The following is a 15,713-nucleotide window of genomic DNA, read 5'->3' as shown; positions in this document are numbered from 1 at the left end:
CTGGGAGGAGGTGGCTGCGGATCATGTCATTCTTAGTGACCCAGAGGACTCTGGACCGAATGCCTCAGCAAACCTACGCTGCATGGCCTCCCTGATCCTGCAAAGTCTGCGGAAGGATCCTCGTATTCGTGGTATCAAGGAGAGGGATCAATACTGGCTGGCAACCCTCCTTGATCCATGTTACAAGGGTAAGGTTGCGGACCTTATTTTGCCGTCGCAGATGGAGAAGAGGATGAAACATCTTCGGGAGGTCTTGCAGAAAGGTCTGTGCAACGCGTTCCCAGACACTGGTTGTCCTGTTCCTGGACAACGTGTTGCTGAGGCTTCGGTCAGTCAAAGAAGGAGCGGTGGAGAAGGTGACCGTCTGACTGATGCGTTCAGACATTTTTTTAGTCTGCAGCCCCAAGGTATCATCGCCAGCATCTGTTTTACATGGTGCAGGAATACCTAGGGGCAAGATTTGACTTGGACACAGTTTCCCACCATCTTGGATCACCACCAGCTACCAAGCACCTGATGCTGATGTAACCGAATAATTTTTTTTGAAATGTCAGATCCCTTCAAGACTGCCTATGCTGATGCTGAGTGACTATCCTGTTATGCTGAGTGACTATCCTCTTCCTCCTCAATGATCATGCTGATAGCTTGTAAGAATATTTTTGGTTCTGGGCGCCACCACCAGTGGCTAAGGCCCAATTTTTCAGTCCCTGTTTAACAGGGGCGTGTAATTTCAATTTTTGATGCAATGCTTCGCAGCAGGGCTCATTCCTGTGCTCCAACTAGAGTATCTGTGAGGGGTTGCAGTGTTGTGGCACCAGCAGCAGTGCCTAAGGCCCAATTTTTTAGTCCCTGTTTAACAGGGGCGCGTAATTACAATTTTTGATGCAATATTTTGCAGGAGGGCTCATTCCTGTGCTCCAACTAGAGTATCTGTGAGGGGTTGCAGCAGGGGTGGACTGACAACTCATGGGGCCCATGGGCAATAGGATATTATGGGGCCCCCGGGCAATAGGAGATTATGGGGCCCCCTGGCAATAGGAGAATATTATGGGGCCCCAGGTAATAGGAGATTATGGGGCCCCCAGGCAATAGATTATGGGGCCACACAGTATACACACACACATACAGAATACACACACAGACACACAATATACACACACACAGTATACACACAGAATACACATACACACATTAAAAAGGTACTGGAGAGGCGGGGCAGCTATAATCTTGGGATTTTAAAAAAAACACAGGTTTTACATACTGTCCCTGGTTTTATTGAGGCTGTCAACCCTGATGGTTCCCCTTAGTGGCATGGGGCCCTCGGGCAGTGCCCGAGAGCCCGAATGGTCAGTCCGCCCCTGGGTTGCAGTGTTGTGGCACCAGTGCCTATGGCCCAGTTTTTCTGCCCCTGTTCAACAGGTGCATGTAATTACAATTCTTGATCTAATATTTCACAGCAGGGCCCGTTTCTGTGCCCACCAAGAGTAACTGTGAGGACTTACAGTGTTTTGGCACCAGCACCACCACCACCAAAGGCCCAATTTTCCTGACCCTGTTCAACAGGGGCATGTAATTACAATTCTTGATCTAATATTTCACAGCAGAGCTCGTTCCTGCGCCCACCAAGAGTAACTGTGAGGGCTTACAGTGTTGTGGCAACACCAACACCTAAGGCCCCAATTTCTGCAGAGTATATAGGGCAAGCCCCTACTTTCAAACATCCAACTTACAAACGACTCCTACTTGCAAACGGAAGGAGAAAACAGGAAGTGAGATGAAATCTACCCCTAGGAAGGGAAAATCTCTCCTGTTATGCTCTGTACACACGGTTGGATTTTCCGACTAAAAATGTGCGATCGGAGCTTGTTGTCAGAAATTCCAACCGTGTTTGAGAGCAGGCTATAAAATTTTCCGACAACATAATCCGAAATTCTGAGACAGAACTGCTCGGTCTGGTAAAATTAGCGTTCAGAATGGATATAGCACTTTCGTCACGCTGCAATGTTTTAAATTGTTTAAAGCAGCGCACTCTCTTCTTCTTTATAATGCTAGAAGAATGACGTTGTTTTGCTGCTCATATTCACACAGACTTCTCACAAACTTCTTTCTTTATTATTTTTCGTAATTTCATCAATATAATATTTTTATTTGTCACATCTACCTAAACAATAATTTTTTTGTTAACTTTTTTGATTAATTTTTGGTTTGTAGGATTTTTTTAAAGCCTGATATTGTGTTTTATTTATCTTTTTTTTTTTTACTTCAGAATATTTTTGTGTGTGTTTTGTGTGTCAAGTTACCACAACATCATTATTATCTTGTATTATTTAATCTCAAGGCCTCCTCACAAACAACTGTCCTTTTTGAAGGAAAACACACATAGGCGAGTATAATTGAAAAAAAAATCCTTTATTAAGGGGTCCTAACCAAAGAAAGAGGGAGGCAACGCTGGAGAAACAGCAGAAATTGGCGAAGCCTTTGGCCCCCAGGGCACACATCAATTATTTTCATGCAAAATTGGTGGCCTGAGGAGTCCTTATCTAAGGGAGTTCAATCTGGTCCAGAAGTCCAAGAGATCATGAACAGCAGCAGATGACATCTGTGTCCCCAGACTGTGATCATACAAGAGCCTGCATATTTTGTCAGACCAGACTGAACCCAGGCCATCACTCTCTGGTCTTCCTTCCACGCCGTGTCTCTGGTGGTGGAGTTGTGGCAGGAGAAGGAGGAGGATGGTCCAAGTCACACAGGTGGGTATTGGGTGTGATTTTGCCCCTCACCCCCTTAGTTAGTGTTTTATAAAGAATGTCCTCACACATGAGGCGTTGGCCTTCCTGCATGTCCTTCAGTTTTGTGGCAGCCATGCAGGCAAAGGCCTCTTCACGAGTGGGGAAGGCTCTCAGGGACGCAGAAGCCTCCTGAATCAGCCTGCTGAATCAGAGTGCTGATTCCTGCACAATACTCCCCTTCCTGGGTCTTTTGTTTGGAAGGCAGATGGGAGGGACCTGTGATTCTGTCATGCCCCTACTGGGCCTGGCCTTCTCCTGGCTGCCACTTAGCCCCGCCTCCTCCTGGCTGCCATATAACCCCACCTCCTCCTGGCTGCCACATTCCACAGCCTCCTCGTGTGTGCTACATTTCACAGCCTCCTCCTGGCTGAGGTCTTCCTGTGTATGAAAAAGGGACATAGTTTTAGTTTTTTCTTCATCAATCACACACAATTTTCATCTCATGACTGTTGCAAATGAATGTTAACAAATATAACAGACTATCATTCTGAGCCCAGCATTTTTCATTCTTGTCCCAATTATTTTTGCCCACTACTGTCTATTTATATGTAAAACACTTTATTAAGTCAGCAATTAGTGATCAATAATAACATCTAGTAAACATCATTTATTTATTGACCAGAAATCTATAGAAGAATGCTATACCTGGCTCCAGCTGGGCTCCTGCACTTCTTCCTGGCTGGAAGTCCCAGGTTGGACATCGGAAGCCTCAGCTGGGGTGGAAGATAGGGTGGAAGGAAGAGTGGAAGGAAGAGTGGAGAGAGATTCCCTGACTTCAGTCTGGTCTGACAGAAATCGCAGTCTCTCATTGTACCACAGCCTGGGGACATAAACGTCATCTGTTGCAGCTCCGGATCTCTGGGAATCCTGGACCTTCTTGCGCTCCCTAAGATATGTGCTCCCCAGGCCACCAATTTTGGCTTTTAAATAGGGGATGCTTGCCGTGGGGACCATCGGCTTCACCAACTCCAGCAGTTTCTCCAGCGCTGCCTGCCTCTTTTGTTTATGATTATAATGAGGATGTTTCACCTGCCATAGACAGGGCAGCTCCCTGTATTTGTCTATGAACAGGGGGAGGAAGTTGTGGTCATTGAAGCCATTCATTTTATCTGCAATACACAAGACAACCCCTAATGTCAGGCTAAAGTCTCTTAATCTTCTCCCAATATAAGCCTCAATCTAGAATCAGTATAGGCCCAAGTTTAAATGTTACCTTCGTTATCACGATCGGCGCTTCTAATACGCCTTCCTCCGCTCACAGATCGTACGTACTACGCACGCGCGTTAAGCTTTATATACACTGCGCATGCATGAAACTCCGCCCGCCCCTGACATTCTTTCTAGTCTATTCCCCACCCCTTCTCATTCGGCGCAGTGGGGGAAGAGCACACGGCGGAGACAGAGCAGGTGCGTGCTAATTACAGCAATGGGGCGGAGGAGGAGGGGGAAAGCCGGGGCCAGAAATGTCCTGATCCCGGAGGAGACGATTTAAGGCATTGAATATGTCCTTTGGGGAGATGTTGGAGATGGTGGACATCTTGAAAAGGGCCGACTATGACGGGATGTATGGACCTTACCCCAACCCCAGTGTCAGAAAGTCCAAGATCATGGCGAAAGTTGTGAAGAGTCTGCAGAAAAATTTTGGGGTACGACGATCCAAGGATCAACTCCAGAAACGGTGGTCGGACCTCAAATTAAGGTAGCATGATCAGTATAGAAGGATCAGGAGAGTGCTGCAAAAAAGTAAGTAGTTGTCCTGTGTTCCTATTCTTTATTTTTATTATGTTCGTGCTGCTCCATGTGCTTTTCTTTACTGTTGTACAGTTTAAAATGGCAACTTTCATGTTCATGGACACATTAATCATTCGTAGGAAACATTGTTCGTTCGGCCAATAAAACACCATGTTTTGTCCAGATGCAGTTCAATACATTTTTTCAGGCATACTTCTATTAAATGTTGGTGTCTAGATGGGTTTGAAATTTGAATGAAATGCAAACTAGATTCTGTGTAAGGAGAGGACACTCAACAGCTGTTTACACATCTGGACTAGGGATGAGCCGAACACCCCCCGGTTCGGTTCGCAGCAGAACCTGCGAACGGACAGAAAATTCGCATGAACGTTAGAACCCCATTGACGTCTATGGGACTCGAACGTTCGAAATCAAAAGTGCTCATTTTAAAGGCTAATTTGCATGGTATTGTCCTAAAAAGGGTTTGGGGACCCGGGTCCTACCCCAGGGGACTTGTATCGATGCAAAAAAAACTTTTAAAAACGGCCGTTTTTTTGGGAGCAGTGATTTTAATGATGCTTAAAGTAAAAAAAAAGTGAAATATTCCTTTAAATATCGTACCTGGGGTGTGTCTATAGTATGCCTGTAAAGTGGCGCATGTTTCCCGTGTTTAGAACAGTCCCTGCACAAAATGTCATTTTTAAAGGAAAAAATCTCATTTAAAACTGCTTGCGGGTTTAATGTAATGTCGGGTCCTGGCAATATGGATGAAAATCAGTGAGACAAACGGCATGGGTATCCCCCAGACCATTACCAGGCCCTTTGGGTCTTGTATGGATTTTAAGGGGAACCCCGCACCCAAATTAAAATAAGGAAAGGTGTGGGGCCACCAGGCCCTATATACTCTGAACAGCAGTATACAGGCGGTGCAAACAAGACAGGGACTGTAGGTTTGTTGTTAAGTAGAATCTGTTTGTAATTTTTAACGGGTACATTTTTAATGTGTTTAGCTCCAGCCAAAAAATCTTTTTTAAGCTTTTTGGAAAACATAGGGAAGGGTTATCACCCCTGTGACATTTGTTTTGCTGTCTTTCCTCCTCTTCAGAAGATTTCACCTCACTTTTTGTCCCAATGACAAATGTTTTTAGAAAATTTGGGGTTTTTTGTGGAACAAGGATTGGAAAGCATCGGTGGAAAGGAGAAATGTTTTTCCCATATTAACTCTTACAGAAGAGAATTTCCCTTCCTAGGGGTAGATTTCATCTCACGTCCTGTTGTCTCCTTCCGTTTGCAAGTAGGAGTCGTTTGTAAGTTAGATGTTTGAAAGTAGGGGCCTGCCCTATATACTCAGCAGAAATTTGGGCCTTAGGTGTTGTTGTGGCCACAACACTGTAAGCCCTCACAGGGCCCTGCTGTGAAATATTAGATCAAGAATTGTAATTACATGCCCCTGTTGAACAAGGGCAGAAAAATTGGGCCTTTGGTGGTGGTGGTGCCACAACACTGTAAGTCCTCACTCGCTCTTGGTGGGTGCAGAAATGGGCCCTGCTGTGAAATATTAGATCAAGAATTGCAATTACATGCCCCTGTTGAACAGGGGCTGAAAAATTAGGCCTTAGGCAGTGGTGCTGGTGCCACAACACTGCAACCCCTCACAGATACTCTAGTTGGAATGCAGAAATGAGCCCTGCTGCAAAGTATTGCATCAAAAATTGTAATAACACACCCCTGTTAAACAGGGGCTGAAAAATTGGGCCTTAGGCACTGGTGCTGGTGCCACAACACTGCAACCTCTCACAGATACTCTAGTTGGAACGCAGAAACGAGCCCTGCTGCAAAGTATTGCATCAAAAATTGTAATTACACGCCCCTGTTAAACAGGGGCTGAAAAATTGGGCCTTAGGCACTGGTGGTGGCGCCCAGAACCAAGAATGTTCTTACAAGCTATCAGCGTGATGATTGAGGAGGAAGAGGATAATTACTCAGGGATAGTCACTCAGCATCAGCATAGGCAGTCTTTGAAGGGATCTGAGATTTCAAAAAAAATTATTCGGTTACATCAGCATCGGTTACAAAGCCTCCAGCAGCACTGAATGTGCGTTCCGAAAAAGCACTGGATGCAGGACAGGCCAGTAGCTCAATTGCATACTGTGCAAGCTCTGGCCAGTGATCCATCCTCAAGACCCAGTAACCCAGAGGATTTTCGGTGGGAAAGGTGTCCAAGTCAGATCTTGCCCCTAGGTATTCCTGCACCATGTAAAACAGACGCTGGTGATGGTTGCTGGAACCGATCATACCTTGGGGCTGCGGACCAAAAAATTGTCTGAACGCATCGGTCAGATGGCCACCTTCTCCACCGCTCCTTCTTTGAATGACCGAAGCCTCAGCAACACGTTGTCCTGAAAAAGGAGTTTGTAACCTCCCAGTCTCTGGGAACGCGTTGCACAGACCTTTCTGCAAGGCCTCCCGAAGATGTTTCATCCTCTGCTCCCTCTGCGATGGCAAGATAAGGTCCGCAACCTTACCCTTGTAACGTGGATCAAGGAGGGTTGCCAGCCAGTATTGGTCCTTCTCCTTGATACCACGAATACGAGGATCCTTACGCAGGCTTTGCAGGATCAGGGAGGCCATGCAGCGTAGGTTTGCTGAGGCATTCGGTCCGGAGTCCTCTGGGTCACTAAGGACGACATGATCCGCAGCCACCTCCTCCCAGCCACGTACAAGTCCATGTGTTTCTTGGGACTGATCCCTTAAAGACTGCTGCTGATGCTGAGTGCCAGGCTCCACCTTTATACTGACACAATCTTCCTCCTCCTCCTCCTCTTCCTGTGTGATCGGCGGGCACGCAGGAACACTGTCTGGATAAAGGGGGCCTTGAGAGCTAAGGAAGTCCTCCTCCTTCTGCCTCTGTTCTGCCTCAAGTGCCCTGTCCATTATTCCACGCAGCGTGTGCTCCAACACGTGGACAAGGGGGACAGTGTCACTGATGCACGCACTGTCACTGCTCACCATCCTCGTGGCCTCCTCAAATGGTGACAGGACAGTGCATGCATCCCTGATCATGGCCCACTGGCGTGGGGAAAAAACAAGCTCCCCTGACCCTGTCCTGGTGCCATAGTCGCACAGGTACTCATTGATGGCCCTTCGCTGCGTGTGCAGCCACTGCAGCATGGCCAACGTTGAGTTCCACCTGGTGGGCATGTCACAGATTAAGCTGTTCTTGGGCAGGTTAAACTCTTTTTGGAGGTCCGTCAGCTGAGCACTGGCATTATATGACCGGCGGAAATGCACACAGACTTTCCTTGCCTGCCTTTAGGATATCCTGTAAGCCTGGCTACCTGCCCAAGAACCGCTGCACCACCAAGTTAAGGACATGAGCCAAACAGGGCACATGGGTCATTTGTCCCTGTCAGAGGGCAGAGAGGAGGTTGGTGCCATTGTCACAAACCAGCATTCCTGCCTTAAGTTGGAGTGGCGTCAACCACCTCTGAACCTGCCCCTGCAGAGCTGACAGAATCTCTGCCCCAGTGTGGCTCCTGTCCCCTAAGCACAGCAGCTCAAGCACCGCATGGCATCTTTTGGCCTGCGTACTTGCGTAGCCCCTTGAACGGCTACGGAGCACCGCTGGTTCCGAGGACAAAGCACAGGAAGAGGCCATGGAGGAAGAAGAAGAGGAGGGGGTGGAGGAGAGAGGTGTGTCACAATCATTAGCATTTTGGAGGCATGGTGGCGGAACAACCTCCAACACTACTGCACCTTGTCCTGCATCCTTCCCAGCTGCCAGCAGAGTCACCCAATGCGCCGTGAAACTTAGGTAATGTCCCTGTCCATGCCTGCTGGACCATGAGTCAGCGGTAATATGCACCTTACCGCTGACCGCCCTGTCCAGCGAGGCATGGACATTGCCTTCCACTTGCCGGTAGAGAGCCGGAATCGCCTTCCGTGAGAAAAAGTGGCATTTGGGTACCTGCCACTGAGGAACCGCTCACTCCACAAACTCACGGAAGGGGGCAGAGTCTACCAACTGAAAAGACAGCAGTTGAAGTGCTAGCAATTCAGCCAAGCTAGCATTCAACCGCTGGTCATGTGGATGGCTGGGAGCAAACTTCTTTCGGCGGTGCAACAGCTGGGGCAGGGAAATTTGCCTGGTACAATCTGACGTCGGTGTACCAAAAGCAGATTGCCCACAAGTACTTGGCTGTGACACACTTAATTCTACACCTTCATTCCTCTCAGTGCAGGTCTCAGAGAGGACTGTAGGTATAGTGGGGTTGGAGATCTCAGCCAATGAGGAGCAAGGAGAGGTCCTCTTTGTTCTTTGGTGTGGGTCTTTTAGATACGCTTGCCAAACGAACTGCATGGCAGGTCAACATATGTCTGGTCAAGCATGTGGTACCCAAGCGGGAGATGTTTTGGCCACGCGAGATATGCTTGAGACATATGTTGCAAATAGCAGCGGTGCGATCTGATGCACTCATCTCAAAAAAGGCCCACACCAAAGAACTTTTTGAATAACGCACAGAGATTGCAGCGCCCTGCACATGTGGAGCTTTGGGGTGTGATGCAGTTAAGGTGCTGCCCTTAGGTTGGCCCCTGGAGGGCATCCTGGCTCGTTGGTGATGTGCCGCCTCCTCCTCCTCCTCTCTCCTATCAGGCACCCACATTGAGTCAGTGACCTCATCACCCCCTCCCTCCTCATCACTGGAGCAAACCTGGCAGTATGCTGCAGCAGGGGGAGCATGACTGCCAGATTGCTGTCCTTCTTGGGCACCCCCTCTGTCCGTGCTCACGTTACTGCCTTCATCGAGCTCAGTATCATCATCAGAGCCTTCCAAACGTTGGGCATCCTCCTGGAGCATGTACCCAACACTGTGGTCAAACAGTTCGAGGGACTCCTCAGGAGGAGATGGTGGGGCTAGGGAAGGAGTCACTGATGACATTGAGCCAAGGGAAGAGATCGCCGCTTTGCCAGACAAAGTACCCTGGGCATGGGTGAGAGAGGATGAGGACGGCTTGGTCATCCACTCGACCAAGTCTTCCGCATGTTGTGGCTCAACACGGCCAGCTGCCAAAAAAAGGCCAAGCGTGTCCCACGGCCACGTGCTGATGAGGATGCACTGTCTCCACGACCAGCACTTGACACAGAGCCTGCTTGCCCTCTCTTATTGGCTTGTGACTGTCTGCCTCTCCTTCTTGGCCTTCCAGACATACTAATGGCCTGTAGCTGCACTAAGCTGGGATATATATATATATATATATATATATATATATATATATATATATATATATATATATATATATGTACTGATACTGCAGCTAGCAAAATCAACTGCCTGCCTGTAGTATGAGAACACCACCAACCTTCTACAGGTAGCTTTAGCTGAACACTGTGCAGAGCTCGCAAAAAACTAACTTGTAGCTTTTTTAGCTGCCTGCGGTAGTGATAGGATCAGGAAAACACCACCAACCTTCTACAGGTAGCTTTAGCTGAACACCATGCAGAGCTCGCAAAAAAATAACTTGTAGGTTTAGCTGGACACTGTGAGGAGGACGCACCACACTAACTTGTAGGTTTAGCTGAACACTGTGAGCAGGACGCACCCCACTAACTTGTAGTTTTAGCTGAACATTGTGAGCAGGACGCACTGCACTAACTGTAAATAGTCTAGCTGCCTGACTGTGGTACTAATAGGATCAAAAGAACACCAGCAATTTTCTTCAGGTAGCTGTAAATACTGTAACAAGACAAGCCTGCCTGTCAGTAAGAAGATAACAGGAACGGATCTAGCTAAACTGAATACAGTGTATATATATATATATATATATATATGCAACACCTGGGATGCATATATATACACAATACACTGTAAGTGCAGCTAACTGACTGACTGTTCTGCCTAATCTATCTAACTCAAATCAAATGACACTGTCTGTCTGTCTCTCTCTCTATCTATGAATGCTGGAACACACACTACACAGGGCCGCCGTGCAGGCGGCCTTATATAGTGTGGGGCGTGTGCTAAATCCCCTGAGCCATAATTGGCCAAAGCCTCCTTGGCTTTGGCCAATTACGGCTCTCTGTTCAGACGGTGCTGTGATTGGCCAAGCATGCGGGTCATAGTGCATGCTTGGCCAATCATCAGCCAGCAATGCACTGCGATGCCGCAGTGAATTATGGGCCGTGACGCGCCACACGAATTTGCCGCGAACGGCCCATATCGTTAGCAATTCGGTGAACGGGCAAACAGACGATGTTCGAGTCGAACATGGGTTCGACTTGAACACAAAGCTCATCCCTAATCTGGACACAGGAGCACTAGTGTGGGACACAAGAAAACCCTTTTTTTAGGGGGCCCACACAGGTGCTCCAGTGGATACTATAGGGGTGACTCCATCTGTGAAGCTTGTACAAAACAGGTAAGTATTCTAGCTTTACAAAGTAAATAAATATTTCTTCATCTTGGAACTCTGCCAAAACAGACAATTGTACCCCACTTCCAAGCAATGTTTCATATTCCTATTTCTGCCATCAAATATCTGTGTGCTAAGCATACCTATTTTTTTTAACTTAGCGGAGAAAAGACTCGGAAGACACTACTCATCAGAGGAGACCACAGACCCCCCACCTCACGAAGAAGTGGAAATCCCCCAAACCCAACCAGAGGAGGAAGAGGGAGACGTAATCGAAATAGTCACCACAACAGGTGAGTGTCTGTGACAACAGGCTCAGGTAAGAGATGGATGCCAGCATATTTATAATACATGGTGTTTTTTTTTCTATATTTTTAGGTGATCATGATGTTGTGGATCAAGGTAATTTCACCAGTGAAAGTGCCCAGATCCTGATCGGGGAGATCATGGAGTGTAATAGGGACTTGGAAAACATCAAGAAAAACATCAATGATGTTCAAAACAAAATGAAGAACATCATTGATGTTTTAGGGAGAGTTTAAAACCCCTCGAAATCCGTTACTTAGTTGTGCTTTTTTTACAGAAAATATTTTTCTCATTTTTTGACATATTCTCGAATTTTGAAGATGCACACAGTGTGTTAACATGTGCTATCTGCCATCACGGGAGATCAATGTATGCATTTTGGGGGTGCAACCCCTTCCTCAATAATAAAGTAGCTGAGAGGAAGGGGTTGCACCCCCAAAACACGTCCCTTGATCCCCCGTGATGGCAGCTAGCACATGTTGACATTCGGCAATTTGTGTGCATCTTCAAAATTTGGCTTTTCCAGGGGTGACTTCAGCCCGCCTATTGAACGCAATATCAAACACAGTTTATAAATACTCATGATTGATATTGCCTTCAATTTCTAACAAAGTTGAACTTTGTAAGTTCCAAATTTATGTATTTCTTGTTGGTTTTAAACATGCCTGTTTAACCTTAAATGGACATTTCTACTTTTATTAATGTGACCAAAAAAATTGTTATACAACAAACATGTTGGTTTGTTTTAAAAACCTTTTATAAATGCACATGTGATTGTGCTTGTATTAAAAAGATTGATAATTAACAATGTGTGGCTTCTTCTTTCAATGGTCTTAAACTTTTTGTGTGGTAAAATTGGTGTTTTCTGTGACAATGGGGGTTATTTACTAAGGGCAAATCTACTTTGCACTACAAGTGCAGTTTCAGTGCAGTCTCAAGTGCACTTGTAGTGCAAAGTGTCTTTGCATAACACCCAACAGTGCTTTCTAGTGTTACACAATCACGCCATTTTCAGGACTCGTCAAATTCCAGTTGGGGTCAGCTAAAAGAAACACAAGCAGTAAATGTCGGCAAATATTTTAGTAGTTAAATTTTTTTTTATTTAAAAAATGTCTTAGACATTGTCTGGCATATTGATGGCCCCCCTACCCGCAAAGTATTCCATGTATCTTAGACGGACCTTGTGGTCACTCAGGGGGGGCAAGCCAGGATGGCCAGCATCAAGCACCGTCAGGGTTGGTTCATTGAGATTAATTCCGGATTCAGGCCGCAACTGAGCCAGCATAGTTCACAGAATTTCTCCTTTAAAAGTTGTGGAGAACACAGCAAGCCAGGATGATGTGATTCAGTTTATACTCCACTATGTGTATGTTTGTAAGAAATAGGCAGAACCGGCTGGCCATTTATTCCAAATGTGTTCTCCACCACTCTTCTGGCTCTGGCCAGCCGGTAATTAAAAACCCTCTGGTCCGGGGTGAGGGTCCTCATAGGGAATGGCTGCATAAGATGGTCCCCCAGCGCAAAAGCTTCATCTGCAACGAAGGCGAATGGGAGTCCTTCCGCATTGTCTTCTGGAGGTGGCAAGTTCAAGCTGTCATTCTGGGGATGCCTGTATAACTCCATCTGGGCGATGACTCCACCATCCGACATCCGGCCATTCTTCCCCATGTCCACATACAGGAACTCGTAAGTAGCCGACACCACCGCCAACATCACAATACTATTGAACCCCTTGTAGTTGTAATAGTATGACCCCGAGTTGGGTGGTGGGACGATGTGGACGTGTTTCCCATCAATTGCCCCTCCGCAGTTAGGAAAGTCCCTCCGTTGGGCAAAGTGGGATGCCACAGTCTGCCATTCCTGTGGGTTGGAAGGAAACTGTGGAGTCAAACAAGAAATAAAAATTATTCATTTTGCACATAAACATGGAAAGCAGATTAGACACAAACATTCTTGGCTAACATCAGTATTACATTTATTTTAGGGAGTATTTAAAGACAAAGGTATAAGGTCCACCTATCAGATTCCTCCCCCCCTCTCATGGGCCATTTTATAAATTTTATGGGGGGGAGATGTTTTGGCCAGGTAACCCTCTCCACTTCATTGAGAGATGAATGCCTAAATAATGTGTATTATTACTTACACTATTGGCAGTCCACTGTACAGGTAAGAAGATTCATAATACATAATACATAATACAAAGAGATAAATACACACTGTACACTAGACATGTGAATTCATTTTCGTCCGAATGCATTTTCGTCCGAATTTCAGGTATTTTCGTTATTGTTTTAACAAACGATAAGGTAAGTGCAGAATCCAAAAAACGAAAGCTACGACATAAACAAATGCTTTATTTTCATTTTTGTTGCTACAACAGTTCGATATAGATAGGAGATTCGACATGATGCTGACAATAACAATCTGTGTCCATCAAACCTGTGATTGAATATGCCTGAACTTAGCTTTATTAGTCCAAGATTATTCTACATAGAGAGAAAAGATTTCACGTAGAGAGAAAAGATTCGACGTAGGGGAGAAAAGATCGCTGCTGGAATTGGGTGGGGGAAGTAAAATAAAAATAACGATGATGATGAATGTTATTGGCTGATTGTAACCAAAGAGGAGGAGCAGTAAAATAGCTAGAACTAAGTAAACACGTACTTTGGCTTATGGTGTCTGTTGAAAGTTCTAAGAAGATTCGACGGAGCAGGTAAACTATACGTCATACAGTTTAGCTGCTCCATTGAATCTTCTTTGAACATTCGACAGACACCATAAGCCTTAAATGACAGATTCGACCCTAATTAATTTGGATTTTTGGACGAATGCAATTTCAGGAGTAACTAAATAAATTTATTTTTCGGACGAAAACGAAATTCCGAAACAAAATATTTCAGTGTGCACATGTCTACTGTACACATTTTAACACATTTTACATTCTGCTATTACCTATCAAGATAATAATAGGATACAGAAACTTAAAAAAGTACAATTTGAAAGTATTCAGGCAGGCCCTTGCACTACATGCTTTGGGGAATTCATCCATAAATCTGACCACAAAAGAGGTGGTTATAGTGTGTATGGGTTTGGCAAAGTCAGCAGATAGATGATTTTGGGACCTAAAAAAAAAACTCTGCCTGAATTTAAAGCACAAATCACAATTTTAAACATTTTAGGGGGTATTTAGGGTAAAGCACTACTATGGAGCTGTCAAAATACATTGTTAAGTTACTACACTAGGTGAATATAGGGCCAGGAGAGCATGCTGGGGAGGTAAGTGAAGGCAAATATGTATGAAGAACAAAAAAAAATATATAAAAAAATTACAGCATGCATGAGGACAAAGGGGACATTCACAGTATATTACAATCATGGTAATTAGGGAATGAGGAAAGAAATACAATATATTATCAAACATTCTATACAATAAAATGTGATGTTAAAGGATAAAAATCTTACCTTAATATACTCCTTCTGCATGACCTGAACGATGGCAGAACAGGTCTCTGGGATAATGATCCCCAGAGCCTAGGGGGAGATGCCTGTCGAGAACTTAAGGTCCTGCAGGCTTCTCCCCATCGCCAAGTACCGCAGGGTGGCGACTAGCCTCTGCTCCAGAGTGATGGTTTGCCTCATGCAGGTATCCTGCCTGCTGATATAGGGGGTCAGCAAAACCAACAAATGGTGAAATACGGGGACCGTCATCCGGAGAAAGTTCCTGAAATCGTCAGGATTATTCTCACGGATCTCACGGAGCTAAGGCATGTGACAGAACTGGTCATGCTGGAGCAACCAATTCTTGGTCTATGAACTCCTCCCCACCCTGTTCATGGACTGGGCTTGTGTCAAAGTAAGGACCCCAACACCAAGCCCCCGCACAGCATGAACTCTACGATGAGTATGTACACGCAACATGGCTATAAAACGGTCGGCTGCTCAGAACAAAGTAACAGAACGCACTTAAAAACAGCAAGGCCTGTGAAGAGCGACCTGAAAATCAGTAACGAACGAACAAGAACACAATGACAAAGTCAAGGGGAACTCGCTGCACGCACTGAAGACCAGATACAAACCCACAAGCACAAACTGAACAGCAGAAAACGATCTGAAAACCACGAGTCTGAAAAAGCGTGAATCGTCTCTCACCAAACTTTTACTAACACGAGATTAGCAAAAGGAGCCCAAGGGGTGCCACGCTTGGGATTGAAGTGCCCTTTTATAGTCTTGTCGTACGTGTTGTACGTGACCGCATTCCTGGCGTTCGGAAATTCGACAACTTTGTGCGACCGTGTGTAGACAAAACAAGTTTGAGCCAACATCCGTCGGAAAAAATCCATGGATTTTGTTGTCGGAATGTCCGATCAATGTCTGATCGTGTGTACGGGGCATAAGAGTTAATATGGGAAAAACGTGTCTCCTTTCCACTAATGCTTTATCACCAATCCTTGTTTCACTAAAAACCCCAAATTGTCA

This window comes from Aquarana catesbeiana, linkage group LG01 (genome assembly GCF_042186555.1).
Source record: "Aquarana catesbeiana isolate 2022-GZ linkage group LG01, ASM4218655v1, whole genome shotgun sequence".
Classification (NCBI taxonomy): Eukaryota; Metazoa; Chordata; class Amphibia; order Anura; family Ranidae; genus Aquarana; species Aquarana catesbeiana.
This window is presented reverse-complemented; position numbering follows the sequence as displayed.